Genomic DNA, 6,773 nt, shown 5'->3' with positions numbered 1-6,773 from the left:
TAAATTTTGACTTATCCAAGCGGTTAGATTTTCATTTTTACATACTTAGCCTTTGGTTAGGGATGATAAATTTTACCTGATATTAAAACATAATCCGAAATGAATATGAAAAAATCAAGTTAAGGATAGATTTTATTAGATTCAGATCAAATTTAGATCGATCTGATTAATACGATTAATAAATAAGTCGGATTCGGATCAACCTGAAATGACTTGATTATAATCCGTGAATTCGTTTATAAATATTTTCGGGTCTAGGTTCGAATCGGATTCTATTTGAGTTCAGATTAAAATAAGCATATTTTAATATAATGGGTCTTTTCAGGTCAGGTTCAGATTGAGTTTGAGTTAAGATGAACATGTTTTTATAAATGGATCATTTCAAGTCAGGTCAAGTTTGGATTAGATTCAAATTATGGGTCATTTTATGTGGGATTTAAGTCAAATATAGATCGAATAATTTGATCTGAAATATTAATCATATTCAAATTACGATATTCCAACTCATCAATCCACCAATCTAAATTCGATCCGAATTACCTCCCCTATCATTAGTCAATCTTTTCATCAATTCGAGTCTTTGACAATTTTACTAGCGTCTTCATGTTCATAACATGTATGTCATTCATTGATGTCAAAGTTAAACTTTCTATTTTAGGCATAAAATAATCCAACTCTCAATTTAATTAGGAAATCTAAATAGATTTTTTCTTAGTCAAATTAATTAATCCCCTTAAATATATCATACATACTCAGTTAAATCCTAAAAATTTCTAAAAATTCTCAAAAAATCTAATAAAATTATTTCTCCAATAATACTTATTATTTAATTTGTCGTATTTTACATTCTCCCCTACTAATAAAAATTTAGTCCCTAAATTTACCGCTTCAACTCAAAGATCTTCATTTAAGGGTAACAACTAAGCAACATACTCATAAAATACTCCATCATAGTATCATGAACAAATCTCTAACCGTGAGGGATTAAGAGTTCCCTCATAGAACTACAAGATGATCCACTCCCAAGTAGATGGTAATGACTCTGTGGGTTATGAGCTAACCATGCTTTCCCTACTCCCACATTACTATCTAGTCAATCATGGGTAAAATGTCCTAGATATAAATGGTCTTCACAACTACCTCCAAAATCCAAAATGCTCGTTATTATGTTGATCCTCTAACATCTGTATAGTGCATTCAAACTGTCCATCTGTTTGAGGGTGGAAAGTTATATTAAAACAGAGCTCTATACTCATAATCTACTATAAAATCTACCAGAATCATAATATGAATTGTGGATCTTCATCCGATACAATACTCAAAGATATACCATAAGGTTTGGTAATCTCTCTACAATATAACTTGCTAATCGATCCAAAGAATCCGTCCTACGGATCGATAAAAAGTGAACAAATTTAGTCAACCTATCAATGATTACCCAAATCGCATTATATCCTCTCCATGACCTGGGTAATCTCACAACTAAGTCCATCGTAACATGCTCTTATTTTCATTCCAATATATAAATCTACTGAAACAATCTCATTAGTCTATGATATTCAACTTCCACTTGTTGATGCACTAGACATCAAGATACAAAAATCGTGATGTCTATCTTCACGTCATTCCACCAATAGGTATGCTTCAACTCTCTACACATCTGGAACCACCCGAATATAGCACAAATCCAAATTGATATGTTCCCTATAGTAAGTCCTTCTGGACAAGACGTGACTCAGGAACACACAATCTATCATGGTAATAAAGAGTCTCATTCTCATCACACAAGAACTCTGTCTGCTGTCCAGAGACTACTCCTCTACCTAAAAATTGAAGATACTGATCACTAGCTTGAGCCCTCTAAATCCACTCAACAATAGGTGACTCAGCAACCATGAACTCCAAAGTCCCTTGCTCTATTTGTCTCTGCTCTACCAATCCCAACTCATAATCTCTACACTAATCCTGTAATCATAACTCGATGATAACCTAAAACTCCTCGGGATTTCCTACTCAAAGCACATTAGCTTTCCCTAGAGGGTAGCTAACTCCAAATCATGAACAAGATAATTCTTCTTACGATCTTTCAATTATCGACAAGCATATGGAACTACCCGACTATGCTGCTTCAGAATTATACCTAACTCCTGGTATAGTTATTCTGTGTAGAGTACAAATCTATCTACACTAGAAGGTAAAACTAAAATGAGTGCAGTTATTAACTTTTCATTTCAGCTCTGAAACTAGTCTCGTAAGCCTCTATCCAAGTAAATTTCATTCCTTTCCTAGTCAGTCGAGTGATCATGATACAGAATGGGTATGTATATTTATTATGTCATGGGCGATCATGATCTTATGCGTTAGATTCAAATTGATGATAGAGTTTCTAGTGATAGATCTGGTCATGCTAGAATTGATGGTAGAAGAAGGATGAATGATTATGTTGATAGAAACTTAGGAAATATCAAGATAAAGATTCCTTCATTTCAAGGCAAAAGTGATCCAAACATATATTTGGAGTGGGAAAGGAAAGTGGGATTAGTGTTTGATTGTCACAACTACTCTGAAGAGAAGAAGGTAAAACTTGCTGCTATCTATTATGAGAAAGAGGTTTGTTCCATCACATTACTATCGAGATTTGTACCAATGACAACAAAGTCTAACCCAAGGACTTTGACCATGCTTGATTGAACCCTTCCTTTTGAGTTGTCTTTCAACTTTCATGGACATATGCACCATATCTTCCAACTCCACATAATGTTGCAACTCTACTATGTTTGCAATTTCTGAATTCAAACCTTGTAAAAATTTTGCCATGGTTGCTTCTCGGTCCTCCTCCACATTTTTCGAATCATGGCAATCTTCATCTCCTTATGATATTCCTCCATAGTCTTGGATCCTATGTTAGGTTGTGTAGTCGTTGGTACAAATCTCGATAGTAATGTGATGGAAACACCCTCTTTCTCATAATTGATTTCATCTCTTTCCAAGTGCCAACGGATCTCTCATGGTTTCAGCTCCTATTTAGAAGACTTTGATCCCACCAAATAAGAACATAATCAATAAATTCAACAACAACAAGTTTTACTTTCTTCTCTTCAAAGTAGTTGTGATAATCAAACACTAATTCCACTTTCCCACTCCAAATATACCGGATCACTTTTGCCTTAAAATGAAGGAATTTTCATCTTGAGATTTCCCAAGTTTCTATCAACATAATCATTCATTCTTCTTCTACCATCAATTCTAGCATGACCATATCTGCCACTAGAAACTCTATCATCAATGCCCTCAGATACGCCATCATCATCATCATCATCGTCATCATTATCATCACGATTATATCATCTTGAATTTCGTGTAGGAACTCTACCAGCTTGGATATTTTACAATCCAGAAATTACAGCATCTTATCTCTCTAATCTGTCGAGGATTTGATTAAATCTGATTTCCATTCATTCCAAGTGTTGTCTCAAAGCACGTTATTCAAGTGTTTCTCTAGGTCTTGCTTCCTCTCTACTTGTTGCCATTAATGCAATCTGTTGTCACTCAATCACTCAACTCACTAATGTTAGCTCTTTAAAGAACTTAGAATTGTACCAATAAATTAACGATATGGATTATGCTCAACCCTCTCTAGATATTAATGATAATCCATTATGCATCAATGGAGGCTCAATTACAAGGGTTAAGGCTAGAAAGATGAAGGAAGCACTTAATGTGCTAATTGAAGATGTGAATGTCAAAGCTACCATTGAAGAAGATTTGACCAAGAGCAAGTCATCCAGCTTAGTCAACATAATTCAAGCCTTAGATGAGCTTAATTAGCACCTAATCTCATGTCTATGTGGTAGGGATATGTAGACTTAATTTAGACTCAGTTTCTACTTTTATTTGAGTGGTAATAATGCCATAAGCTTAAAATGGCTAAGTAGTCTATATAGGCCTTTACTAAATGGGCTTTCTTTTGACCTTTTAGGATTTTTTGGTCATGCTATAGCTATAAATAAAGGGGGTGATAGCCACACATGTATCTTTTGACATATTTTCAATCTAAATCATGGTGAGACTCTCGCCTGTTGGTTATTCATTGAACTAAAACTTATCAAGGCATTCCCTTATGGCGTTCGAAGACTTATCAACCACCATCTCAAGGTTGTGGCGTCTTTCATCTTCTATACCTAGGTTCGTGCTTTTCTAAGCATTGGGTCGAGATTCTTTTCATCAATATTATCGATTTAGACCTTTCTTTCTTTCTTTCTTCTTCAATTCATTGTTGGTTCTTGAGATATCATTGGGTTCATATCATATAGACTATGCACTATCTTGTCTATTACCTGCTGAGTGACCCGCACTCACCACTATATTTGTGTATTTTCTTTTTTCTCAGATAACAGGTAGATGATTGTGGAGTCGCTTGGAGTATCTTGTCTGTCAGTTTCACGCCACATCAAGATGGTCTACTTGTTTCGTCTTCTTACATATGTTCTTTATAGTATTGAAATTGCATTGGTGTTTAACCATGTGTCTATTTTATCGTTTTGATAGTTTGTTGTGTTTAAGTCATGTCAGTACATATTGTATCTTTTTGGTTTGTGTGGCTTTCCTATGTCTTCTTATATATTTTTGGTACAGTTGTGTGAGCTGCTTATTATACAACTGCATGGTTATATCCTTTTTATTCTAGCAGTGTGAGATGTGTATATAACTGCGTAATTGTGTATGCTCCAGCCATATGGGTCATTGATAGTTTGTGAATAGCCTTGTAGCCTTGTATACATGTTTCATATTGTCACTGTTACAGGGGAGATGTTGTCCGTTTGTCGGGCAGGGACTCCTATAAGGCATAACAATTTATTGATATTAGAGCCACAAGTTTACAAGGCTTATTTCCTGTGTTTTAATTTGGTGATTTATTTTTTTGGATGCGACTCTTCGAGTTTTGGGACCAGACAGCGACAGGAGATATGTTTGTATACTATTATCATTCATTTCTATTAGTATTTGTCTAGTTGTATGTAGCATGTATGACATGTGTATGTTGGCCACTGTTGATGTCTATTAGATCCTATTGGAGATCAGAGATTACAGTCTCAGGGGATTCCTTCTACCATACCATCAATATTACTAGTTTCTGTTACTATTAGTTGAGTGAGAGTTAGAGTCACATACCAACCCCCCGACTATTATTAGCTGGATAGTGAATAGTATATGCATACTCATGTTAATTCGGTCAGTAGAGTACTGATTTACCCTAGTTAGTTTGGTCAGTAGAGGACTGATTTACCCTTGTTGACTTGGTTAGTAGAGGATTGATCTATTCTTGTTGGTTCGATCATTAGGATATCGACTTACTCTATACCATGGAGATTCTGACCCATAGGTTACTTCTATTTTGTTAGATAACTTGGAAGGTATATTTGAGTACATGACTTGTACCGATGTAGAAAGGATTGAATTGGATGTATACCATTGTCGGTTCGATCAGTTTTAGAGGATCGATGTATCCAATTCCATGGAGACTTTGACCATGGACTATAGGTACTTGATTAGATAATATAGAAGGTATATTTAGGTAGACGCTACCGCTGTTATGGAAAAGTGTAGAGCTAGTTGCTTAACACTTACGTAATACAACCGTTACTTGGGTGTATAACTTGGAGAGTATATTCGAATATATGACTTGTATTGATAAACAGATAGATGATGTTAGCTGTATATCATTTACGTGACCAGACACCACGTGAAGGAAGATGCAGAAGATGAATTTTAGAAACAAGGCATTACTTGGTGATTACTTTGAGGTGTTTTTGAGTGAGAGTACATCTCTCCTCCTTCGTAGCATAATGGTATAAATTTGTTTTACTTAAAGCTGTCGCATGAGAGATCTGACCTGAACCGATCAGATATGGATGGGTATCCTTGATGATACTTAGAGATGTACAACCCGTAATTATGTAGAGAATGTAGTGTTAGTTGATTAACACCTATGAGCCGTTATCGAGTGAAAATTTAAGAAGATGATCTTCGAGGAGCAGAGCGTCGATTGACAGTTATTTCGACAAATTATTTTGGTGATAGTGACCCTCTACCCTTGTGTGTATTACTTGTCACTAGAGGTTACTGAACCTCAGGTGGAGCAATCGTAGTATGATGGGTTATAAGACAATGGTTAGTCGACTTAACTAACATTGTCTTCATCAAGTAGCTCAAGATCTCGACTATATGACAACACCCCAGCCCAAGGTCTTGAAGTTTATAAGTGTCAGATCAGAGTGTCGACCTTTGCTCACATTTTTGAGTGATATTTAGGGCACGATTATGAGAGTTAGGAGATACCCTCTTAACCCGTAAACTCTCAAATAAGAGGACGAGTGATACTGACTTTGATTGTCATTCCTTTACTACGGATAGTTTTAAGATTACTTTTGACATTTTTAGATAAAATTAGTAGAGTTTTTATATTTCATATTAGAACGCCCGGCCTCCCGCTTAGTAGCGGGTTACTTGCAAGGGAAAACATACATGCATATTAAAACTTCTTTTTAATATAAACACTTACATTATTTTTTATATCTTTAATGAACGAGATTTATGTCAAATTCATCATAAACCCAATAAGTATCATGAATCAAGCGTAAACATTAACATAAATAAACTTAGTCTATGTCAACATAAAATAACATAAGTGTGTCTTTTTCTTAATGGCCACCTCACCACACACATCTTTGCCTCCTGCCCCTAGTTTCATCCATTCTTTTGCCTTTATCTGC

This window comes from Zingiber officinale, chromosome 10B (genome assembly GCF_018446385.1).
Source record: "Zingiber officinale cultivar Zhangliang chromosome 10B, Zo_v1.1, whole genome shotgun sequence".
NCBI classification, from domain to species: Eukaryota; Viridiplantae; Streptophyta; class Magnoliopsida; order Zingiberales; family Zingiberaceae; genus Zingiber; species Zingiber officinale.
Note: the sequence above shows the minus strand (reverse complement) of the source record.